The sequence below is a fragment of the Phascolarctos cinereus genome, unplaced genomic scaffold, assembly GCF_003287225.1.
Source record: "Phascolarctos cinereus isolate Bilbo 61053 unplaced genomic scaffold, phaCin_HiC Scaffold_3;HRSCAF=262, whole genome shotgun sequence".
Classification (NCBI taxonomy): Eukaryota; Metazoa; Chordata; class Mammalia; order Diprotodontia; family Phascolarctidae; genus Phascolarctos; species Phascolarctos cinereus.
The window spans coordinates 242,733,395-242,761,232 of NW_027555736.1; positions in this window are offsets into that span (position 1 = coordinate 242,733,395).

Below are 27,838 nucleotides of genomic sequence, written 5' to 3' on the forward strand. Positions count from 1 at the left end.
ATGCTTGTCTTTTCTTTGTCCTTTCTCCCCTATATTCAATCAGTTACTGAGTCTTATTGATTCTACATCATTGAGGCAAGGCAAAAAAAATTATTAGCTCTTCTGCTTTTGGCAAGGAGAAAGAATTTCAGCAAATGACATAATTTATCTCCTAGCACTATAATATTATTAACGTAAATATTAATATTATACCTCTATGCCAGGCTTTTGATCTGTTTCCTAAGTATCTCATCTATTTATTCTTTATTCTGTGTGTGGGTATTTTATGTTTGACCTTTGCCCAAATGTTCTTCTCCTTAAATTTCCCATTTCTTTATAATCACAGATTTTTAGAGTTTGAAAGACCTCAGATACGGGAGAGAAAAGTGGGTTTGGGGAGATGGGAGAGATATTTTGGGAAAGAAAGAAGGCAGGGAGTGAGGGGGAGGAAGAAAAAGGGGAAAGAAAAACCCAATGTACTCTATTAAGAGAAAGTTGATAGAGCAAGAAAGTCAATGGTAATTAATGACCTGTCATGTAGGCACCATACTGGGGAAGAGACATGTAAAAGGAAGTAATAATTTTAAAAAAAAAAGCTACTTTCTTAAAGAAGGCAAAAAATCTTAAACAGTTGAAAAAAATCAGTCCTACAAGAGTAGTAACAAAAAAAAAAACCTAGCCTGAAGTCTCAAGAACTAGCACAAGTCCAAGAGTTTCAATGGAAAGTTAAGTAGGTGAGTGAAAGGAACCAAGGCAGTATTCCCATCTGCAACACCCCCCCCCCTCTCTTTCTCTTCTCTGAATCCAGGTCAAGAATAAGTGAAAGGAATCAAAATATGTTAATAAAAAAGAATAAGTGAAAGAAAGAACTAGAAATAATAAAAGTTAACATTTAGTGAAGAAAGAAAACAATGTTTCAGAATAGTAAGCTTATTTATGTGTGGTTGTGGTTTGTCCTTTATTCTCAAAGAGGACCAGGACATCAGGGAGAAGATGACATGACTTGCAATTGAATTTTGTTGGAGTAAGGGAGAGCTATGCAAAGTCACCAGCTTCACTTTCTCCTCCAGAGCCATCTGGGTGTGGTGGCCAGATATCAATAACTGGAGATGGCCCAAGATGCAAAATTTATTTACATTTCTTCTTCAAAAACTTTAAGTGTCTCTTAAAAGCACTAACATCTTTGAGGTTTAAGTTTAGTTATTTTAATTTTTAAAATGACATTTAATATAAAAATCACGAAAATTTGTGATTCTAAACCTGTGAGAGCTCAAGTAGGTATCTAAACCTCTAGGAAAGCAAAAAGAACTTCCTCTTGCTACAGGTAGTATTATGCCACAGTTGCAGGAATAGATTTTTGTTTGCTTGAGGATGTTTTAGTAGGTGAATAAAAGCTTTTGAGCACTGAACTCATAGACCTGTAAAACTTAGTAAACACTGAAGTCCCGATGTAACAACTCTGTCATGCTTCGCCTGGCATTCCCCTCTGCCCCTACTCAGTCTGAAGTAATTATAATTTGAAGTCAGGGTGGGAGGAAGGAGGCAGATAACAAAAATACATCTTTGGTCCCCAAATTATGCTGAATTGCACATAATGTAGAGGAGAAGGAAGGTCCTATTTTGGTAAGATAAACTCTTCTGTCCTACAGGAGTGGGGAACAGTGGTCTTGAGGCCACATATGGCCTTCCAGCTTTTTAACTGAGTCCAAGTTTTACAGAACAAATCCTTTTATTAAGGGGATTTGTTTCTGTGAAGTTTGGATTCAGCCAAAGGGCTGAGGACCTAGAGGGCCACATGTGGCCTCAAAGCTGCAGGTTCCCCACCCCTGCAGCCCATTAGAATAGATAAGTTAACCACAATAAGCAACTATTACCTTATGTACCTGAAGGTGCAGATAATTCACTTAGTGACAGAGCCAAGATTAGAACTCATCTTCTACTATCTTACACCTATAAACAATTATCTCTATATAGACTCCTAGATTCACATATAAATTTCTACTGTTTTACTAGATCTTCCATCCAACCTATTGCACATTTCCAACTAGATATCCCATAGGTATCTCAAACTCAACATATGCAAAAGAATACGTTTCACTCCCTAAAACCACTTCTCTAACTTCTTTTGATGGCACTGCCTTCTCTCTGGTCTCTCAGATTCAAAACCTCATTCTCCTACTTGTCTCATCTTTGTTCCTCTTACCCTATATTCAGTTAGTTACTGGGTCTTATTGGTTCTACCTACATGATATTGCTCACATCCATTCCCATTCTCTTTACTCCCACAACTACTCCCCTAGTTAAGGCCCCATCACCTTTTACTCATACAACTCCAGTGGCTTCCTAATTGTAGTAATTTTCCTCTCTGATTTATCCACCATAAAACTAAAAGTAATCTTTCTGAAGCACAGGTCTGACTATGCTACTCTAGTGCTCAGAATTATTTATTGGTACTTCATAATGATGAAATACAAATTCCTCAACCACGAGCTTAAAGCTTCCCACAATCTGACTCTAATCTACTTTTCTAGATTTATTTTATATTACTCCCCTTCATGTACTCTATGTTCAATCCAAAGTAAACCTCTATCATAGCATTATGTACTTATTTCCACACATTTGAATCCCATGCCTAGAATAAGCTCCCTCCTCACCTCCCACTTCATAGAATCTTCAGAATCCTTCATGCTTCAGGTCAGTTGCCACCAGTCCTATGCAAAGCTTTTATGATCCCCTGTTTATTAATGGCCTTTTTCTATGCAAATAACCTTGGACTTACTTATTTGTGTATATGTTGCATCTCCCCACTTGAATGTAAGTTTCCTAGGAGCTGGGAATATTTTCTTTTTGTCTTTCTATGTCCAGCATCTAGCACAGTACCATATATAATAGGTATTTAATAAGTGTGAGTTGAGTTGAGTTGAGCTTAGATGAGCTGAACTGAGTTAAATGAAGAGGGCAGGAGCATGATAGCAATAAACCTTGAATGCCAAAGAACAAAAAGTGGTTCTAAGAGAGGGCAGATTCAGATGAGAATACAACAGTAAGAAGCCACGTAAATCTGGGATGCTATATAAGGGCATTGAGTCTAAGAGGGCAGATATAGTTTACAAGATAGAGACATTTATAGGATGCAATGTCCCTGAGCCCCAAGCCACATGATCTTTCTTACATTGTTTTCGAACATTACGAACATTTATTTGGAAAAATAAAAAGGGGGAAAATACTTTTAAAAATACCATATTAAAGATATATATGTATGTGTATATATACATACATATCATCATTCTAGCATAATAAATTCATTCAAATAAGAAAAATTATTTAATAAAAGAATTAACCATCCTGTGTATAAAGAATAGAGAGAGACATGGCCTGGCCCCTGGAGACAAGACAATCAAAACCAATACCAACTGCATTCCTTTTTCCATCTTAATGGCATTATTAGGCAATATCAGAGACATAGTCTACTTTAATTATTAATAAAGCATTTGACAAACTTTCCTGTGGTATTCTTGTGGATAAGGGAGTGAAATAATAGTATCATTGGTCATTTGTAATTGAATGAAAAATAATACCCAAAGGGTGAAGATTAATGTCTGTGTCAAACTCAAGGGTTTTTTATGTAAGCCACAGTACTCTTACCACGGCCTATTCTTGTTTGACATTTTTATCAGTGACACAAGTATAATGTAGAAGTCATTTCTATCAAATTTTCATATGACACATCTAGGAAATAGAGCTAATGAAATAGATGAAAGAATTGGAATCCAAAATTATCCCAACAGGCTTGTCCAATGGATTAAAATAAGCAAAAAAAGGAGAGGGGGAAGAAGTATTATATTGGGGTTTAAAAACAGCAATTGCATAAGTATGAAAAGATCAAGTTTAGGAAGAATTCAAATAAAACTGACTAACCACCTTAACAGATTCCAACAGCAAGATGCAACATAGAAGAAAAGACAAAAGCAAGAGACAGAATAGATTTGAGAAGCAATGGATTATATGCAGTTATGTCATCTCCTCTGAATAAATTTAAGGGTTAAATTAAATTATGCACAAAATTTAGTCCAGGTTTTTCAGAGGAGCTAAAGATGGAAAAATGAAAGCAGGACAAGTAAAAGATAGGCAAAAGTGAGACACACTAAAGACAAACATCTTACTTCATCATTTTTCCAATCCCATGCCAGGAGAATTAAGATGATTTCCATCATTTCCCCTGCATAAAGGCAAGTTTGAATACTGAATTATTTTAAACAGCTCTAAAAGCCATGAATTACTGCAATTTTTTTCCAGGCAAACCTCTAGGCTGTCTTCAAAAATGCCTCAAAACTTCCAGATCCATTATGGCAAAATTAAATAATAATAGCTACACAACACTTTAAGGCTTACAAATCACTTTATAAATATAATAATAATAATAATAACTAGGACTTATAAAGTGGATATTCTGTGCCAAGCATTGTGCTAAATGCTTTACAAAGTTATCTCAATTGATTCTCATGACAGGCCTGGAAGGTAAGTGCTATTGTTATCCTTACTTTTTGTCTTAGGAATCTCAGGCAAACAGAAGTTAAATGACTTGCCCAAGGACACAAGACTACTAAGTGTCTCAGGCTAAATTTGAACTCAGGTCTTACTGACTCCAGGCCTAGTGCTCTAGCACTGTGTAACACTACCCTTAAATTTTAACATTCTGTTAAGAGTCTTATAAGTCAACAACCTTCCACTAGACTCCCCAATGTGTCATCATAATATGGAAGTAATGTTGGGGTTGGCAAAGGGAGTGTCAACATGGTACAAGCTCTACCGTGATGGAAAGACTTGGAGTCATCCAAGGACCAACTAATTATGCTTGTTGAGGTTCATTATCTAGAGCCTGACCAGGAGACAAGGAATTTGGGAGCCAGGGTGAAATGTGACATTGTCTTTTAAGGTGTAGAGGTGCTGCAATCTTATGTCAGTGGAAGGAATGCCCACTGAAGTCATTCATAATCTGAATTTTTTTAAGCATTTACATTGCGTTTTTATTTAATTTTTTATTTATTTTTAATATAAATTTATTTATTTTTAGTTTTCAACATTCACTTCCACAAGCTTTTATGTTCCAAATTTTCACCCCACTTCACCCCTCCCCCCATCCCAAGATGGCATGCATTCTGAATATCCCTTCCTCTAGTCTGTCCTCTCTCCTATCTCTCCCCCCTTCACTTATCCCCTTCCCCTTCTATTTTCCTATAGGGCAGGATACACTTCTGTACCCCATTTCCTGTATTTCTTATTTCCCAGTAGCATGTGAAAACATTTTTTTAAACATATTTTTAAAACTTTAGTTTCAAATTTTCTCTTTCCTCCCTCCCCACCCACTCTAATCGAAAAGGCAAGCAACTCAATATAGGTTGTACATATGCAGTTATGCAAAACACCTCCATAGTGCACATGTTGTGAAAAACTAACTCCATTTCCCTTAATTCTATCCTTCCCTCCCATTTATTCTATTCTTTCTTTTGACCCTGTCCCTCCTCAGAAGTATTTACTTCTGATTACCCCCTTTCCCAATCTGCCCTCCTCTCTATCATCCCCCTGCTCTCTTGTCCCCTTCTCCCCCTATTTTCCTGTAGGGTAAGACAGATTTCCATACCCAATTGAATGTGTGTTATTCCTCCTTAAGCCAAATCCTATGAGAATAAGATTCACTCATTCCCTCTCACCTTCCCCATTTCCCCTCCACTGTAAGAGACTTTCTTTTGTTTTTTTTTTGTGAGATAATTTACCCTATTCTACCTCTCCCTTTCTTCTTCTCCAAGTATAATCCGAGTATAAGGCTCATGCCCCCATTTTATTCTCCAGATATGACCCCTTAATCTTGAACTCACCCTGTGCCCTCTATTTATCCATCTATATATACATACATATAATTTTTTCCTCCAACTACCCTAATACTGACAAATTCTCATGAGTTATAAATATCATCTTTCCATGCAGGAATGTAAACAGTTCAATCTTAATAAGTCTCTTATGATTTCTCTTTCCTGTTTACCTCTTCATGTTCCACTTGAGTCCTGTATTTGAAAGTCAAATTTTCTATTCAGCTCTGGTCTTTTCATCAGGAATGCTTGAAAGTCCTCTATTTCACTGAATGACCATTTTTTCCCCTGAAGGATTATACTCAGTTTTGCTGGGTAGGTGATTCTTGGTTGTAATCCTATCTCCTTTGCCCTCTGGAATATTATATTCCATGCCCTGCGGTCCTTTAATGTAGAAGCTGCTAAATCTTGTGTTATCCTGATTGTGTTTCCACAGTACTTGAATTGTTTCCTTCTGGCAGCTTGTAATATTTTCTCCTTGACCTGGGAACTCTGGAATTTGGCTACATATTCCTAGGAGTTTTCCTTTGGGGATCTCTTTCAGGAGGAGATCTGTGATTCTTTCAATTTCTATTTTGCCCTCTGGTTCTACTATATCAGGGCAGTTTTCCTTGATAATTTCTTGAAAGATGATGTCTAGGCTCTTTTTTTGATCATGGCTTTCAGATAGTCCAATAATTTTTAAATTGTCTCTCCTGGATCTATTTTCCAGGTCAGTTGTTTTTCCAATGAGATATTTCACATTGTTTTCTAATTTTTCATTCTTTTGGATTTGTTTTACAGTGTCTTGCTTTCTCATAAAGTCACTAGCTTCCAATTGCTCTATTCTAATTTTAAGGAAGTATTTTCTTCAGTAAGCTTTTGGACTTCCTTTTCCATTTGGCCAATTTTCTTTTTAAGGCATTTTTCTCCTCATTGGCTTTTTGGACCTCTTTTTCCATTTGGGTCAGGCTATTTTTTAAGGTGTTATTTCTTCAGTATTTTTTGGGTCTCCTTTAGCAAGCTGTTGACTTCTTTTTCATGATTTTCTTGTATCACTCTCATTTCTTTCCCCTGTTTTTCCTCTACTTCTCTTACTTGCTTCTCAAAATCCCTTTTGAGCTCTTCCAAGGCCTGGGACTGATTCCTACTTTTCTTGGAGGAGCTTTGACTTTGTTGTCTTCTTCTGGTTGTACATTTTAATCTTCTTTTTCACTAAAGTAAGATAATATAGTCTGACTCTTTTTGCGCTGCTTGCTCATGATCCCGGCCAATACTTGAGTTTTAAACTCCTTGTTAAGGTACAAATCTGCTTCCAATGTGGAGAATGTACTGTCCCAAGCTTCAGGGGTTTGTGTAGCTGTTTTCAGAGATACTTGTAGGGACCTGTAAATTTTCAGTTCTTCCAAGGTGGTATGATAAGGGGCGAGGTGTTTGCTCCTTTCCTGACCTGTGACCACAGGTACTCCTTTCTGTACTGTAACTGTGAGGAGGGGCTCCTCTCCACAGCCACTACAAGCTCCACCAAGCCAGCACTCCTCCTCACCCCAGCACCACTGCCCAGAACTGTGACCCAGATCCAAACACGGGCAAAGCAAGAGATTCCTGCCTCAGCACTGGCAAAGAGATCCCTGCAATCCCTCTCTGATCAGCCACTGGATTCCCCCTCAGTCTATGGGCCGGAAGCTCGGGAAATAGCTGCCCCCCCCCCCAGGGCCACGCTCTTGGGGAGTGGAGCTGAGACCCCTCCTTCCTGTCTCAGCACCACAGAAACAGAGTTTTCCCTCTGACCTTCTAAGTTGTCTTTGGCATTAGTGGATTGAGGAGTCTGGAAACCTCTACAGCTGCCCAAGATTCAGCCCTCTGAGGCCTGCTCCAGGTTCAGTGCGGCCTGCGCGCCCACACCACGATGCGCTCTGCTCCCAGCCTGGCACGATACACCTTTCTGATCAACTATCCAGGTTGTCTTGGGCTGGAAATTTGTTTCACTCTGTCTTTTTGTGGGTTTTGCTGCTTCAGAATTTGTTTAAAGCCATTTTTTTATGAGTATTTGGAGGGGTTTGGGGGAGAGCTCAAGCAAGTCACTGCTTTCACTCCACCATCTTGGCTCTGCCCCCTCTGAAATTCTTTTTTTTTTTAAGGCAATTGGGGTTAAGTGACTTGCCTAGGGTCACACAGCTAGTAAGTGTCAAGTGTTTGGTCTGAGGCTGGATTTGAACTCAGGTCCTCCTGACTTCAGGGCCAGTGCTCTATCCACTGTGCCACCTAGCTGTCCTGAAATTCTTAATTAAGTAGTGCACAATCATCTAATTTTCAGCTAAATTTGCTCATTTGTTCTCACTTTCCAGCATTACTCAGACAAACCTCAAGAAAGCTGAGCAGCCAGGCTATCTGAGTCAGAGGAAAGGGAAGCATGAGCAGTTCTAACTTTTCCCAATGATACCTTTACTGATATCACCTTTACAGAAACCTAAGTTATGTGACTGATTATTCAGCATGGCTCACTGATGTTTCTTAGGTTTGGTCAAGGTAGGGAAAAAAGTGAATAGACAGCTAAATGTGAACAGCCTAATACTTGCTCTGCAAAATGCTTGTGGTATTATTAGAACATTTGTTCTGCTCAAAGTGCAGGATGCCTTCTCCTCCTTAATAAAACATTAGTTTAGCTCTGTTGGGTTGCAATTAACCTCTTTATCATGGAGGGTCTAATCTTAAAAGGAAAGCAAATAATGAAAGCATTTAAATCCGTGTATCAGACTAAAACCTAAGATCTTAATCTACAACAAAAATGCTTAGGTAAATAACAGTCCTTTTAGGCAAAGAGGCTACACAGTATTATTATTTTTATATTACTGTTGCTTCCTGTCTAAAGGAAGATAACTGTAGGTTCCCAAGATAAGAAAAGCTTCTGCTTTCATTGTTTTGGACTTTGAGGGGTTTTGGTTTTGTTTTCTATTGTTGTTTTTTTACGTGAGATGTTGCCACAAAGGTGATATAACAACTGGAGTCTATTTCATAACAGAAGCACCCAGTTTAGGAATTTGTCAGCCTGAGAACACATCATTCTGTATAGTATAAATGATCAAAACTTTAGGTTTATGTCTTTGGTGTCTCTTTCCTAAATCATAGCACATAGAAGAATACTAAAAGGCATGAATGCCGAGGCTACATCTTAACTTCTTGCTACATTATTTTAGATATTGGGTTCTACTAAATAGTAATTTGAGACATCATTCTTAGAGCAGAGAAAACCCAGAATACTCCCAACCCCATTTCCCTGATTAGAATCAGAAAGAAACAAAGACAAACAGATAAGACAGACCTAGACATACAAGACAGACAGAGATAGACAAGACAGAGAGACAGAGAGATTGATAGATAGATAGATAGATAGATAGATAGATAGATAGATAGATAGACAGATAGATTTTATTGGAACTTATAAGGTGCTTGGAACTATGCTAAGCCCTTCAGATACAAATACAAAGAAACAAGATCAGCCTTACCCTCAAGGAGATTATATCCTAGTGAGGGGAGATAGCACATGAAAAGGAGCAAAAAAGGAGAGAAGGAGGAAGTTCACTAGAAGACTTGAGAGAGATAAAGTCTGGGAAAAATCCAAATGAGATCACAGGATCATAGATTTGGGACATGAAGGGACATGAGGAGTCACATAGACCAACACCCTCATTTCATAGATAAGGAAATTGAGTCCCAGAAAGTTGAAAGGACTTGTTCAAGATACAGTTGGCCCCCCACTACAGGTGCATTTTACCACTAAAGAATTTTGGCTTTACATGGCAACTTCATGGTATAATTTTTCTATCAGAATCTTTGTATTTTCAGCAGCTAGGAGGGACAGCTGTTAAGAACGTAGTACTTAAAGTCAGGAAGACCTGAGTTCTGCCTCAGAACAATTATGCAGAACCTGCCTCAAACAATTACCAGCTGGGTGACCCTGAACAAGTCACTTAACCTATCTGCCTCAGTTTCTCCATGTGTAAAATAAGTATAATAGCACCAACTCTTACTATGAAATACATTAACATATGCTAAGTTCTTTACAAACAAAGTGCTGTATAAATGTTAGGTATTATTATACAGCTTTCTAGACAAACACTTGAACAAAATAAGGAGGGTATAGAGAGGGAAGTTGGAAAATGAAAAGCAAGGCAAGGGGCACAAAACATGCCAATCATAAGTCTGGGGCTAAATAATTTTGTTACCAAATAGCATGATTTGGAGACTAAAGGTTATTGAAAACATGGTCCAGTACTACTTACTTCAGTAGCATCATCATCATTATCATTATCATCCATCCATCCATCCATCCATCCTTCCTTCCTTCCATCCATCCAACCATCCAAAATGAACCCTCAAGTTAAGATGGGCTCTCATGAATCATCATGTTGAAAAGTTACAGTCAGATTGATTTTGCCAGTCATTCTGCTTATTTGAATCTTTCAGCCTTGTATATAATTTTTGTTATATTACCCATATGAGCAAAGAGTGATAAATAACCAGTTCAACCCCTTTGTTATGGAAGTATATGAAAGATGTGGGAACACCTGTTCTACTATATACTCCAGCAACTGCCTCATCCTGCTTCAATCAGGAGAATATCCCCATCTCCTAGCTTTTATCTGGCCACAGCAGAAAGTCTGCTTAAAACTGCCTAGGCAGCCAAGCAGACTCTGCAGCACATGAAACAATTATACTTTGGTTGTGTTATTGTGTAGACATAATCACCCAAATCTTCCATATATGAATCTCAAATCCCAAGGCCAAATGCAATGCCCTTCCTGTTCACTAATGCAATCCTCCTCCTCTTCCTTCTCCTCCTTCGCCTCTTCTGGGGAAAAATCCCATTCATACTTCCCTTTATTTTCATTTGAACTCTCTTCGTGCTCCTATTTCTTCCCTTCACCTCTCAAATTGTGCTTCCGCCTCCCCACTTCCACCTCCTCTTTCCACATCTTCCCCAACTAGAATGTAAATTCCTTGAGGGTAGTCTTGCTTGCTTAAATTTACATCTCCTGCTTATATTTGTTATTATTTTTGTTCAGTCATTTTTTAGTCATGTCTGAGTCTTCACCTTTTTGGTAAGAACCCTTTTGGAGGGAAGGAGGGGTCTTGGCAAAAATACTGGATTTTCCAGATGAGGAAACTGAGGTAAACAGGGTCGTATAGTTAGTGTCTGAGGTGGGATTTGAACTCATGAAGATGAGTCTTCCTGATTCTAGGCCCAGTCAGTGCTCTATGCACTGCACCATCATAGTTAAGTGCTTAATAAATGCCTTCTACTCTCCTCTCTTCTTTTGTCTTCTCTCCTCTCCACTCTTCTTCTCTCCACTCATCTCTCCCTCCTCTCTACCTTTCCTTCTCCTCCCTTCCCCTCATAATCTAGTTTGGAGAATGCCAGGGTAAGAGTGCTTGATCTGAAATCAGGAGTGACCTGGATGAAATTCATTTGATTCACTTCATCTCTCTGACCCTTAGTTTCCTTGTCTGTAAAATGAGACCAATAATGCCTATAGCACTCACCTCATAAAGTTGCTGTGGGGCTCAAATGAGACATAAAGCCTCATACAAATGTGAGTAATCATTATCAATCCTGTCCCACTTATTTGGACTCAGAAACTTGTTATTTTACTTTTTTAGCCAAACAGCCCCGGTTCTAGGCAGCTGGTTAGGTGGCACAGTGAATAGAGTGCTGGACTTGAAATCAAGTAGGCCTGAGTTCAAATCCAGACATTTACTAGCTGTGTGAAACTAAACAAGTCATTTAATCTCTGTCAGCCTCAGTTTTCCCAATTGTAAAATGGGGATAATATTAGTATGTACCTCCCAGAGTTGTTGTAAGGATCAAATGAGATAACATTTATAATATAAATATTAATTAGTTAAGAGTCTGACCTCAGTCTTGCCCCCAGGACTCACAGCAATTTTATATACTGTGCCTATGCAAATTAATATACCTAATCACCTAACTGGCTTAAGTGAGGCTTTGATCATCTTTTCTGTTGCCCAAGCTCAGATCATAGCCTTATTGTTGCCTCCTCGTCCAGCCACCTACAACTAATGCTAACTTCTTATCTGAATTGTCCAGGTTTTCAGGATAGCAGATAGCACCTTGCATTAAGGAAATTTATTCAACTTAATAAATTGAACTGGCCATAAATTAAACTGATATATTATCTAGTTGGCCTTCCTATACCTATTCAATACATATTTTTGATACTCTATAATGAAAAACCAACTATAGGACTTTCGATGGAATCCATGGGACAGAAAATATACAACGTAGGCAACTAAGCTTCTGACATTACAAATATATATTATAGCACACAGCACACTAGATCACCCATCCAGATAGATAATAAAAGCCCTAACTCACAGAAACTTTATTTGTCTACATGTTATAACCTTAGGCAAGCAATTTAAACTCTCTGACTCAGTTCCTTGAGTTGTTATCTATGCCAGAAAAAAATTTCATATGGATAAATTAAAAATGCATAACAAAACTTAGTCTTTTTCATCTACAGTGAGTGAATTGAATCCAAAGTAGCTCTTATATACATAGAATATTGTTTCAGGGGCATATTTCTGAAGCTAGAAAATTCCCTGAGTTGTTAACATTTGATTTTTACTTTCTTTATTCTAAATTTTGTCATCTTTTGTTTTTGCATTACCTTCATTTCCAAATATCTCCCTCCCCTTCCATAAAAAGGTACTCCATCACTTTTAACAGCAATAACAAAAAAAGGAAAATTTTCAGAAAAAATAATGAATATATTGACTGAGTCTGCTGGTACAGTATATATGCAATGATCCACCCTCACAGTCCCCCACCTCTTCAGTGAAGAGAGGAAAGTTCATGCTCTTATTTCTTCTTCAAAGAGAGTTTTGGTCATTATAATTATACAGAATTCAGGGTTGTTTGGGGGAGCCTTTTCATTTACATTGTTATAATCCTTGTGTATATTATTTTCCTCAGTCTGCATCAATGCATAGAGATATTTCTCTGATTTCTTCACTTTGGCTCTTTCTTAGGGTACGGTAACATTCCATTATATTCATGTGCCTGAAACAGTGTAACACATTACATTCAGGTGCCACAGTACAGTGTCTGGAACACAGGAAGTACTTAATAAATGTTTTATTTTCATCCATCCACTTCTCTATTTATCATGATCCATCTATCACATACCAAAATTTGATTAGCTAGATCCAAATTGATGGGCATTTAGCTTGTACCCAATTCTTTGGTACCACAAAAAGTACGGCTAGAAATAACATATCATCATATGGTTAAAGAGAACTAAGATGACTGGTAAGTGGTATTTGGTTTTAGAGGAGAAGATTAGTTAGAAGATTAGTTAGCCATCCCAGAAACTAAGGCTTACTTCTTTTTCCATACTATGGAAAAGGTCACTGAAAGCAAATTCAGGTTTCTTTACCCTTCTTCAGTATAAGCTTGAGTCTCAGGCACATCCTCAGTGGCATCTTAGGAAACAATATGACAGTAGCATAAGAAAGTAGTCAGATACCATGAGACTTCGGCCTAAAATGTGGAGAAATGTTTGCTCTCTGCAGGATAGATGGCTGCTCTGCTAAAAATAAGCCTGAGACCTGAAAGGATTCTGATCATCACAAGCCTTGAGCAGAAAATAGCTAAGTCAGAGAATCCTTTTTTCTAGTGCTGAAATTCCCTTGGGAAATTCTAGCCCTTTAGAGGACATCATCTAATTAATCCTCAGTCCATTAATTAAATCCATTTTACGTGTGCATAAACTGAGACTGCAAATGCAAGTAAAGAGAGACTCAGGTAAAGACAGAGAATAAGAGTAACCTCTCATAATAGGCTTAGGAAAAGGGAACATTACCTCTTTCTGTTGTCTACAACTATATAGAATACTGTACAGGGTTAATGACTCTGAACTTTCTTCTCTATTCTCAGATAACTCTCTCTAGATTATTTCCTTCAAACTTTAGCTAGTGGGTTTTTTAATCCTATACTTTTCCTCTCATTTAATAATCAAAGGGATTTGCGATACCATCACCAAAGATACAAGTTACAGCCCTTCCATGACCACCTATTCCATGTGACTCCTGTAAGTTCACCACAGAGAGCCCACCCAAAGTCCTAAGGGCATTCCTAGCTTTCCCCTGTTTTTAGAAGGACATAAATGGAGCTCACAGCAGTCACCCCTAACTTCTGCCATGTTAGCAGCCAATCTGTATTTTATCCCATATGTTTCTTTGATGACATCCTGTATTCTCCTTCTTCATAATTCTTTGTATATAATGTATTTCAGCTGGTAAATTATACTTGCCTATGCTGCCAGCTACACCAGTATAACAATATCTAGCATTCTTATTACTATAGGGCTTTAAGATTTATAAAGTATTTTTCTCATAACAGCCCTGTAAGGTAATATAATTATTTCCATTTTATAGACAAGGAAGCAGGCTCAAAGACATAAAGTCCTCACACTCATACAACCAGTTTCTCTCAGAGCCAGGACTAGAATCCAGCCCTTTTCAGCCCAAAACTCTTTCCAATGGATGCCAATGCCTCATCTACAACAACCACAAGCCATAACTCCTTCCTCTTTCCTCACTATTTTAAGGATTATTAATGTTAAATGTTCTTGGTATTCAGTCAATTGAAATGCAACAATTAAAACAAAAAAGTACAGTCAAATTATTTCCCCAGAAATATCAAGCATTTTCTTTCACCTTAACCAGCTCCCTCTTAGGGAGGGGTCAAGGGTTCTGGCCTATGTTGAAAGCTACCAAAGTGTGGGTTCTCTCCTTCCAGTGCTAACCACAGTGCTAAATGCCAGAAAACATTTTGCTTTATTATTATTACTCATTTGAGGATTATAGACTGCCCAGAAATAAAAAAGCCATGTAATGTTTTCCTAAAAGAGATGTTTGAGATCATCTAGCCCACAGCAGAGGAAGTGGGCCATCCACAGACACATAGCTGGAACTAGAACCCATGACTATATAAGAGCATAAATATTTTATTTCTATTGAATTTTTCATAATATATTTATAATGCCCATGAATAATAGAAAATAGTACATAGATACTATTCACAGTTACCTTATGAAATGGTTTTTTAGTCATGTATTATATATTTTTGCAGGTCTGGCAGAATCTCAAAATAAAAGACTATTTAAAAACCAATCCTTCCTCTACAAACTCTTACATTGGAAAGATATATTTTACTCTAATATTTTTCTCAATGGTGTTTGATTTTCCCGGTATATTGCAATTTACATGTCCATCCATCCAACCAATAATTCAAAAATAAAGTGGCCTGAGTATGTGGAAGCTTATTACAATGTTATGTTTGGGAAGAATGAATTATACATTGCCTAAGTAATCATGTCTAACAAAACAATGATGTGATTCTGATTCACCAGGACAATGCAGGAGCATTCATTTGAGAAATAAAAGTAAACCTTAAGGTAGGTTTATATCTTTTTCCCTATTCCAGAAGGCAAAGTAAGGGAAGACAACAAGAATCTACAAGGTGTTTACTATGTGCCAAGTATTGCCCTAAGGATACATATACAGGTAAAAAAAAAAAAAAGGGTACATACACAGACAGTTCCTGCCTTCACAGAGTTTACATTCATTTGTACATAATATACAAAAAGGAGCTGAGAGGATATTGAGGTAGGAAAAGAAAAGTATCTGCATCAGGAGTCAAAGTTTAAAAATCAACAGCAGAGACAAGAAGGAGTGTGAAGGTTGGCCAACCTGAGACCCCCCTCCAAAATGGAAGCACCAGTAACAAAATAATGCTGCCAACATTCTTTTTCCATAAATGGAATATGTAATTAGCTGCGCTTTCAGTTGGCAGGTTAGTAGTTTTAGAAAGTACTCTTCTGGGTTCTTCTCAGCTATGGTATTGAATCAATTACAACAAAATATACTATAATATTGCCCCACCTGTGAAAATCATAGTATTTCAGTAAAAGTTTTATTTGTAAAGAAAAAAAGAGGGGACTTCCAGGGCCAAGATGGCAGAGTGAGTAAGGAACACTCTGAAACCTTCCAAAATTCCCCTTCAAACAACTAGAAAACTGCCTCAAAATTGATCTAGGAGCAGGGAAGCAGATTATCAGCCCAGCAGAAATGGTCTGCCTCACTGGGGTGTGAGGGGAGCAAGATCCATGAGCGGCAGCAGCAGCTAGCCTCACAGGAGGAAGTCTGCAACAAGGCTTCAAGCCTGGAGCAATCCACCAGTGAGGCCCCACTCTCCTTCAAGCCAGCAGGTCCCTAGGCAAGTGAGCAGTCTGCGCAGTGCTGCAAGGCCCCAACCCAGTGACCCCATCTCTAGCATAAGCCACCAACAAGGCCTTGACCCCATTGCTGACCAGAAAAGAAGCCCCACCTTGGGGCTGGCCAACAGCTAGACCTCACCCTTGGGACCTACCAACAGAGAGATCCTGTTTCCATAGCAACCCTGAAGCAGGGCCCCACCCCTTGGGCAGATCAGCAACTAGATCCCTCTTCCAGGGCCAGCAACCGTAAAGACTCTGTTACCTTAGCAATCCAGAAGCAAGGTTCCACCCATTGAGCAGACCAGCAGCTAAACGCCACACCCAGGGGAGGCCAATGCAAAAGCCCCATACCCCAGTACACAAGCTGGAAGGGAAGCCTACCCTCCAGAGAAAGCAAGCACCTAAGCCCTGAAGCCCAGTGAAAACCCAGAGTCCCAGCACAAAAAGCTTGGGACAGTGCAGGACCAGAGCCCAAGCTCATATAAAAACACCAAGTCACAAAAAGGGCAGAAAAAAAAATGAGCCAAAAGGAAAAAAAAGAACTTGAATATAAAAATATACTATGGTGATAGAGAGTATCAAGGCATAAACCTAGAAGAGGACAACAGTATCAAAATGGCTACAGGTGAAGCCTCAAAGAAAAATGTAATTTGGTCTCACATCCAAAAAAAGAATTTCTAGAAGAGCTTAAAAAGGATTTTAAAAAGCAAATTAGATAAGTAGAAGAAAAATTGGTAAAGGAAATGAGAATAATGCAAAAGAATCATGAAAAAGAGTCAATAGCACAGAAAAAGATATACAAAAATTTACTGAGAAAATAACTCCCCAAAAATAGAACTGGTCAAATGAAAAAGGAAGTACAAAAGCTCACTGAAGAAAATAATTCCTTTTTAAAATTTTTTTAAAAAATAACTCCTTGAAAATTATAATTGAACAGGTGGAAACTAATGACTCTATAAGACATCAAGATACAGTAAAACAAAATCAAAAAAGAAAAAAAGAAGAAAAAATGTCAAATTTCTCATTGGAAAAATAACTGACTTAGAAAATAGATCTGAGAGAAAATATAAGAATTAATGGACTACCTGAAAGCCATAATAGTAAAAAAAAAAAAAAGCCTAAACAATATCTTTCAAGAAATTATCAAAGAAAACTGCCCTGACATATTAGAACCAGAGGGCAAAATGAAAATTGAAAAAATCCAGCAATCATTGCCAGAAACAAATCCCAAAATTAAAACTCTCAGGAACATCATAGCCAAATTCCAGAGTTCACAGATCAAGGAAAAAATATTGCAAGCAGCCAAAAAGAAACAATTCAAATATTGTGGAGCCTCAGTCAGAATTACACAGGATTTGGCAGCTTCCGTATTAAAGAACCAGAAGGCAAAGGAGTCAGAATTACAATCAAGAATCACCTACCCAACAAAACTGAATATAATCTTTCAGGCAAAAAAAACCATGGACATCTAATGAAATACAGGACTTTCAGGCATTTTTAATTAAAAGACCAGAGCAGAATAAAAATTAGGATCTCCACATACAAGACTCAAGGGAAACATCAAAAGGTAAAAAAGAAACACTAAAGAGGAAACATAAGAAAGTTAATAAAAATTAAACTGTTTACATTTCTAAAGGATAAACTAATATTTGTAACTCTTAACTTTGTTACTATCAGAGCAATTAGAAAAAAAAAGTATATGTAGACAGAGGCTGTGGATATAAGATGAGTTTGATAGGATGATATCCTCCACAAAATAAAATAAAATAAAATAAAATAAAATAAAATAAAATAAAATAAAATAAAATAAAATAAAATAAAATAAAATAAAGGGGTAAGAAAGAAAATTGCCTTGGAAGGAGAGAGGAGATTGAGTAAATTATCTTCCATAAAAGAAGTATTAAAGAGTTATTATAGTGGAGGGGAAGACTGAATGAAGGTGTCTGGCAAAGCTTAAACCTTACTCTCATAAAAATTGGCTCAGAGAGGGAATAACATACACACTAAGGTGGATATGGAAATTTATCTTATTCTATTAGGAAGTAAAATGGGGCAAGGATAATAGAAGGGGAAGAGTGGACTTAGAAACACAAGGGTATATTGGGAAAGGCAGTGATCAGAAAAAAAAGACATGTGAGGAGGGAAACTATTGGGGATAAGAAAGAAAGGGATAAACAAACAAAAAATAGCAGGAAATACACAGTAAGGAATCATAACTAGAAATGTGAACTCACCAACAAAACGGAAGAGGGTAGTGAAATGGATTAAAAAACCAGAATCCCACAACACACTGTTCGCAAGAAACACATTTGAATCAGAGAGATACACACAGGGTAAAGTAAGGACTGAAGTAGAATTTATTATGCTTCAGCTGAAGCAAAGAAATCAAGGGTAGCAATCATGATCTCAGACAAAGCAAAAGTAAAAACAGATCTAATTAAAAGAGATGAAGAAGGAAACTCTATCTTGCTGAAAGGTACCATAGACAATGAAGTCATATCAATGTTAAACATATATGCACCAAGTTGTATAGCATCTAAATTTTTGAAGGAATAGTTGAATGAGTTACAGGAGGAAATAGATAAGAAAACTATACTAGTAGGGGACCTCAACTTTCCCCTCTCAGAGATAGATAAATCTAACCCAAAAAATTAAACAGGAAGTTAGGAGGTGAATAAAATTCTGGAAAAGTTAGATATAACAGATTTCTGAAGAAAACTAAATGGGAATAGAAAGGAATATGTCTTTTTTCCTCAGCAGTACATGGTACTTAAAAACTGACCATGTATCAGGACATAAAAATCTTAAAAAGCAGAAATAGTAAACACACCCTTTTCAGATCTTAATGTAATAAAATTATATTCAATAATGGACAATTGAAGGATTAAAATTAATTATAAATTAAATAATCTAATCTTTTTTAAAAAAAAAAGTGGGTCAAAGAACAAATCATAGAACCAATCATAATTTCATTAAAGAAAATGACAACAATGAGACAACATACAAAAATGTATGGCATGCAGCAAAATGATACTTAGGGGGAAATATATCTTTAATTGCTTACATCGATAAAATAGAGGGAAAGAAACAGATCAATGAATCAGGCATGCAACCAAAAAAACTAGAAAAAGAACAAATTAAACCCCAATTAAAAAGCAAATTGGAAAGCCTGAAAAACAAAGAAGAGATTAATAAAATTGAAAGTAAGAAAAGCATTGAACTAATAAATAGAAGTAGAAGCTGGTTTTACGAAAAAACTAATAAAATGCATAAACCATTGGTTAATTTAATTTTAAAAAGTAAAGAAGAAAATCAAATTACTAGTATCAAAAAATGAAAGGGATAAATTCACCACCAATAAAGAGGAAATTAAGACAATTGTTAGGAGCTCTTTTGTCTAATTATATGCCAATAAATTTCAGAATCCAAAGAAAAAATCCCCAGGATGAGATGGATTCACAAGTGAATTCTACCAAACATTTAAAGAACAATTAATCCCAATACTATATTAACTATTTGGAAAAATAGGCAAAGAAGGAGTCCTATCAAGTTCCTTTACAACATAAATATGATGCTGATACCCAAACCAAGAAGAGCCAAAACAGAGAAAGAAAATTATAGACCAATTTCCCTAATGAATATTGATGCAAAAAAATGTTAAATAAAATATTAGCAAAGAGATTACAGCAATATATTACAAGGATATGACCAGGTGGGATTTATACCATGAAAGCAGGTTCAATATTAGGAAAACCATCAGCATAATTGACCATATCAATAACAAAATCAACAGAAATCACATGATTATCTCAATAGATGCAGAAAAAGCCTTTGGCAAAATACAGAACCCATTCCTATTAAAAACACCAGAGAGCACATGAATCAAGTGAGCTTACCTTAAAATGATAAGTAGTATTTATCTAAAACCATCAGCAAGCTTTATCTGTAATGGAGATAAGCTAGAAGCATTCCCAATACACTCAGGGGTTAAGCAAGGATTCCCATTATCATCACTATTGTTTAATATTGTACTAGAAATGTTACCTATAGCAATAACAGAAGTAAAAGAAATTAAAGGAATAAAAATAGTCAATGAGGAAACAGAACCATCTCTCTTTGGAGATGATATGATGATATACTTGGAAAACCGTGGAGAATCAACTAAAAAAAAAACTAAATGAACAACTTAAGCAAAGTTGCAGGATATAAAATAATCCCACATAAATCATCAGCATTTCTATATATTACCAACAAAGTCCAGCGGCAAGAGATAGAAAGAGAAATTCAATTTAAAATAACTGTAGACAATATAAAATATTTGGGAGTCTACATGCCAAGAAAAACTCAGAAACCATGTTAAAACAGCTATAAAAACACTTTCGACATAAAAAACTTTATATCTAAAAAATTAGAAAAATATCAATTGCTCATGGATAAGCCAAGTAATTCTACCTAAATTAATCTATTTATTCAGTCCCTTACCAAATTACCAAAAATTACTTTACAGAGCTAGAAAAAAATAAGAAAATTCATCTGGAAGAACAAAAACTAAAGAATAGCAAGGGAATCAATGGGAAAAATGTGAAAGAAGGTGGTCTAGATGTAACAGGTCACAAACTGCATTATAAAGCAGCAATTTTCAAAACAATCTGGTACTAAGAATTAGAGTGGAGGATCAGTGGAAGAGATTAAGTACAAATTACACTATAGTAAATGACTATAGTAATCTAGTATATAGCAAACCCAAAGATCCAAGCTTTTGGAACAAAAACTTATTATTTGACAAAAAAATGCTCAGAAAACTGGAAAACAGTATGGCATCTCATCTCATACTATGTGCCAAGATAAGGTCAAAATGGGTACATGATTTACACATAAAAGGTGATACCATAAGCAAATTAAGAGAGCATGGAATAGCTTATCTGTCAGATTTGTGGATAATGGAACAATTTAGGACCAAAGAAGATATAGAAAGCATTACAAAACGTAAAATTGATAATTTTGATTGTATAAAATTGAAACATTTTTGCACAAACAGAACGAATGCAACCAAAATTATAAGGAAAGCACAAAACTGGCAGGGGTAGGGAGGTGGACATTGTAAGAAATAGCTCTGGTAAAGGCCTCATTTCTCAAATATATAGAGAGAATTGAGTCAAATTTATAACAATATAAATCATTCCCAAATTGATAATAGCTCAAAGGATACAAATAGTTTTCAAACAAAGAAATCAAAGCTTTCTATAGTCATATGAAAAATGCTCTAAATCATTACTGATCAGAGAAATGCAAATTAAAACAACTTCAAGGTACCGTCTCATACTTATCAGAGTGGCTAACATGACAAAAAGAAAAAAGGAAAATGATAAATGTTGGCAGGGATGTGGGAAAACTGGGACACTAATGCATGATTGGCAGAGTTGTGAACTGATTCAACTATTCTGGAGAGCAATTTGTAAGTATGCCCAAAGGACTATAAAATTGTGCCTACCCTTTGATCCAGCAATACCACTACTAGATCTGTATCTCAAAGACATCCATAAAAGGGAAGAGGATGTATTTGTACAAAAATATTTATAGCAGTTCTTTTTGTGGTGGCAAAGAATTGGAAATTGAGGGGATGCCCATCAATTGGGGAATGGCTGAACAAGTTGTGGCATATGATTATAGTGGAATAATATTGTGCTATGAGAAATGACAGGTAGGATGATTTCAGAAAAACCTGGAAAGACCTACATGAACTGATGCATGGTGAAGTGAATAGAACCAGGAGAACATTGTACACAGTAACAGCAATATTGTTCAATGAAGAATTGTGAATGACTTTCTCAGCAATAAAATGATCCAAAACAATCCAAAACTATATGCCTCCAGAGAAAGAACTGATATTGATTGAATACAAACTGAATCAAACTATTTTTCATTTTCTTTCATTTTTTCTTTTATTTGAATCTTCTTACACAAAATTGCTAAAAAGGAAGTGTATTCCATAATTTCACATAAAAAACCTATATCAGATTGCTTACCATCTCAGGGAGGAGGGAGGGGAGGGGAGGAAGAGAGGGATGGATTTTGGAACTAAAAACTTTAAATTAAAATATTAATATATTGGGAAAAAAAGAAAAATTATGTCCAATTGTGATGTATGTGTGTGTGTGTGTGTGTGTATACACACATGCATATTTGTGGTTAATGACTAATAAGAAAAACCCACCAATATTTAAAATAAGCAATCATTGAATTGCTTACAATCATTGAGAGCAATACTCTTCTTCATTTGTATGCTACCAGTTCAGTGGGACAAAAGTCTCACTAACCCTGAATGACACGAACAAATTAATGTTGTAATATGTATGTTTGGAAATCATCTGGAGGGCTATTGCAGACCACACTTTGAAAACCATTGATTAAGAATTAATCTGTGGTCTAATTGATAAATGTCTCACATCTACATATGCAGATAACACAGTGCTTTAGACTCTAATGACCTTCTCCTAGTCTAATTGGTACTGTATTTATCTGTGTATATTGCTTATCACTTCTTAATAGACTTCAAGTGGCTCAAAAATAAGCAATTTGTCTCATCCTTTTGTTTGTATTTGCCCAGTGCCTAGCACAGTGCATTTGTATATAAATCATTTAATAAATTTTGAATGAATGTACAGAGAAGTAGCAGAGACAATAATTCACTAAACTGCTTCTTTTAAATGCAAGGAGACACAAACCAAATATTCCAAAGTTGTGTCTGTAACACAATCTGGAATATTTTGATGTCTTTTTTTTTACATTTCCTTCATGCTCATTCATATGTTATATTTATTTCTGCATCATAATAATCTCTCTTTTTCGTCCTACAAAATAAAATTCATTTTGGTCAGATATAAGACTAAATCCACACCATTCATTACAAAGCCCCCAAAGAAAAAGCACTCTTTCATTTCTTCTCTATAAAGGGCAGTCTCTTTTTCATCAAACAAAAACAAAGTATGATTAACAATACTTGAGCTTGAATTACACATGATTGTTTCAAGCTCCTAAAAGTCTGGGGGGGGGGGGGAGGAAGTACCATTCAGTACCTCCAGACAAAAAAATTTGATGATTGTTTCTATAAGGGTTTCAATGCAGGAGCAAAGGGAAGGAGGAAAAAACACCATCTTGGAAAACTTATAATGATAGTATATTTAAATGGAAATAAAGTAAGTTGGTTGGCTCTGTGGTTTTTGTTTTTGTTTTTTGTTTTGTTTTGTTTTTTGTTTGGGAGAGTGGCATTCAAACCCTAGAATTTTCTCTTCTGTTTTCTTGATATGGTGTTGTCAGGAGCAACAGAATTCAGTTCAAGATAGAATTAAACTATGGTAAACTATTATGCTGAATAAAGAGAACTCTATCGAACTTCTAAAGATATACTACATAAATTGAAAGGCAATATTGCATAGTGGTTAGAGATCTGGCTTCAGAGCCAAGAAGACCTAGGAACCTAGTTCAAGTCTACCTCTGAAATGCGCTGCCTGTATAGTCCTTGGCAAGCCTTTTAACTGCTAGATCACTCTCTAATAAGACTATTAAATTGATGAGGTGTTGAACTACATTAGTAGGAGTTTCCAAATGCTACCATTCCCTATACCAATTAAATCACTGGTCCAGCCCTCCTCCATGAATTATTCTTAAAAACTGAGAAAGAAAAAAGTATATACACTCATGAAATCAGAATATGTTATTAATCAGAGTATGAAATCAGAATATGTTACTAGAATTAGTGGTTCCCCATTAAGTGTTTTCTGTGGGGCAAGGATCAGGAGAAGGAGCACAGGTTCTGGACCATTATGACTAACTAAGCAAATTGTCCAGTATTCCCTATCCATTTGATAGTAAAAGTGGAAAAAAAAAGGAATAGATCCAAGCAATAAGCCAACACTTTAATAGCAGAAAGGAGTCTATATCTCATCTTTAAAAAATTCTCCTTCAAGTTACCATAATAATTCACATTTATGTAGTGCTTTATAGCTACATCACCCCATTTGATTCTCATAATGACCCTGTGGGAGAGGCAATTGGGTATTAATCTGGAAAGCTTAAGTTATTTTTTTTCATCTTAACTGATTTGCCCAGTGAGTGGGTGTCAGATCATGAATTTGAACCCAATTATTTCATCTCTTAATCTAGTGCTCTTTCCATCGCACTACAGCTGTTGAATAAAGTGAGTACAATTCACAGCAGAACCACAATTTCTCACTTTGTCATACAGGGCACAGAAAAAGGGTGAATTTTAATGGTGTTATTGGACTCTGAAATCATGTCTAATGTTCTCACTGTGGAAATTCTCCAAAGGATTCAGTTGCATTATAGGGAATTCAATTTTCTTGATACTTTAAAACTTTTTATGGGATGAAATGCAGTGAAAAGAGCATTGGATTTGGCATCAGAAGACATGGGCTTGAATCGCAGCTCTGCCATTTACTATCTGTGTTACCTTGAACAAGCCTCTTAACTTCTTTAGTGTCATTTTTCTTATACATAAAATAAGGAGGTCACACCAGATGACCTCCATGGACCCTCTGTCATGACCACATGAAGAATATTTCACTATAGGAGAACTTGTGCTCCCTTCCAAAAGACAATTTCTGGCTTTCTCCTTATGCCCCTTCTGCCTAAAGTTTCTTGATTTGAGAACTAAAGTAAATGATTGTACATATTCTGAGAGTCAAATATAAGTTCTGAGTTTAAAAGAAGGTAAAATAAAGGTTAATGAGATTTTTATTTGCCCTATGAAATACCTGATAGAAATGAATACAAAATAGAAAAACAATTACCAAGTCCTTTATTGTTTTGTTTTTTTGGAGACTGGTTCTTCCTATCTTGCCTATACTAAAAGTGAACCCCCCATTAGCAGAGGAGTTTTGCCATGCTCCATTGGTCTGGCCACAAGTTACTATCTAAAGGTACCTTGTCTTAAATCTACTACAAGGTCTGGCCTCAAGCAATTGGCCTGAGCCCTACCTTAAAGACCTAAAGAGGAGGAGCTAAATGCAGTTACAGGAGGTACCTGTAGCATCACATTCCCAGAATTAGGCTCGTTCTACAACATAACACAAAATACATATAACATCAGTCCCATAGAAATACATTAAGCAGATCGGACCTTAATTATACTTGGATAGGAATCTAAAAGTCTGAATTTCTTAGACTTGGCTCAAAATCTTAAATTAAGTGTAACTTTAGGTTCCCAGTAAAATATTGGGAGCCTCATTATTGTTTCTGTGGGGTGTCTATGCCATAAGGAATGATGTTATGATGAGATCTATTCAGTAATCACCCTCCTTGGATGAAGTCCAAGATAGGCCAATCTTATAACAAATTCCAGAGCTTAGTGCATGTTATTGTAGTAAATTCCAGTACTTATAAATAGATCACTATCTCAAAATGACTATCTTTTTTCACTTTAGCTCAAAATGTAGATAATCAGACTTGAGCACCCATTAAGATCATAGATTGAAAAGGACCTCATAAATCATCTGTCCAATCCACTCATTATATAGATAAAGAAATTCAGAGCTAAGCATTTAAGTGGCTTGCCCAAAGTCACACAAGTAATATGTATGCAATGTGAGAGTTGAACCCAAATTATCCACCTTCAGAAATAAGAAACTACCAAAGGGACTTAAGATATGTACAGAAAGCACTTCACAAATATTCAAACATTATATAAAGATGTATTATTATCATTGTTTTTATTGCACTGCTATTGAATAGTGGGCATTTGGTGAATGTTGAAAAATGAATCAATTTTCTCATGCTCATTGTAAAATTTCTATTTAACAGCATTTAGTAGGTTGGTGCATGGCACAAATTTTAGGTAAGGCATAGTCCCTACTCATTAAAGAACTTATAGTCTAATGGGGAAATAAGACACATACACACCTAATTTTGCATGGAAGTTGATCAGGGGAGTTCATGTGAATACCTTTCAGGTTGTTAAGATTTTTCTTTGGGACTTTGAATGTACCTCATCAGTTAGGGATGGATGAACATACCACATCCGCTTACTTGGTTGTCTCCTACTTGTATAGGTAATGCCCTACCACAAAGGAGGTTGTTCCTAGAGACAGACAGACAAAAAAGTGGCCTGAGACCAATTCATATTTTTCTTGGGGACTTTGGATGTAGGAGTTTTGACTTTGTTGACTTCTGGTTGTACGTTTTGACCTTCCTTGTCACCAAAGTAAGATTCTATAGTCTGAGTTTTTTTTCTCTCTGCTTGCTCATCTTCCCCAGCTTATTTCTTGATTTTTAACTTTTATTAAAGTACGGCTCTGCTTACAGTGTGAAGGATGTATTGTCCCAAGTTTCAGGGGCTTTGTGCAGCTGTTTTCAAAGATACTTCTAGGAACATGTAAATTTTCAGTTTAGAAATGAAAGTTAGAAATTATTTAAAAAAATGCAAACTTATAATTGTGAAAGTGAAAGCTAATGACTCCATGAGACACCAAGAAACAATAAAAGAAAAACAAAAGAATGAAAAAATAGAAGAAAATGTGAAATATCTCATTGGAAAAAAGAATGATCTGGAAAATAGATTAAGAAGAAAGCAATTAAGAAAGCCAGGATCAAAAAACCCACAAAAATACCTAGGCATCATCTTTCAAGAAATTATCAATGAAAATTGCTCTGATATCCTGGAATCATAAGGTAAAACAGAAATGGAAAAAAGTCCTCTGCCTCCTGAAAGAGATCCCAAAGTGAAAACTTCTGAGAATATTATAGCCAAATTCCAAAGATTCCAAATTAAGGAGGAAATGTTGTAAGCAGCCAGAAAGAAAAAAATGAAATATCATGGAACAACAGTCAGTATAAGAATCCTGCCTTAAAGACTTGTCTATTAAAAAAAGGAGGAGTTTCTATAATAAAGGATCAAAAGGCTTAGAATATAGTATTCTGAGGGGGGAGGCAAAAGAGCTAGGATTATGACAAAGAATCACCTAACCATTAGAGGGGAAGGGAATGAGAGAAGGAGGGATTGATAAGAGGACAGATTTGGGAGGGGGGAGTCAGAAGCAAAACACTTTTTTTTTAGGCAATTGGGGTTAAGTGACTCACCCAGGGTCACACAGCTAGTAAGTGTCAAGTGTTTGGCCTAAGGCCAGATTTGAACTGAGGTCCTCCTGACATCAGGGCCAGTGCTCTATCCACTGCACCACCTAGCTGCCCCCCGGAAGCAAAACACTTTTGAGGAGGAACAGGGTGAATGAGAATAGAATAAATGGGGGGAGGGGAAGAATAGGATGTAGGAAAACACAATTAGCAATAGTAACTGCAGAAAAAAATTTGAAGTGAATGTCTCTGATAAAAGTCTCATTTCTCAAACAAATAGAGAACTGAGTCAAATTCATAAAAATGAGAGCCATTTCCCAACTGATAAATGATCAAAAGACATCAGTTTTCAGATGAAATAATCAAAGCTATCTATAGTCATATGAAAAAAATGCTCTAAATCACTGTTGATGGGAGAAATGCAAATTAAAACAATTCTGAGGTATTACCTCATACCTATTAGATTGGCTAAAAGGACAGAAAAGTAAATGACAAATGTTGAAGGGGATATGGGAAAAATGAGACTTCAATGCACTGTTGGTGGAGCTGTGAAGTGATTCAACCATTCTGCAGCACAATTTGGAACTATGCCCAAAGGGCTATAAAACCATGCATACACTC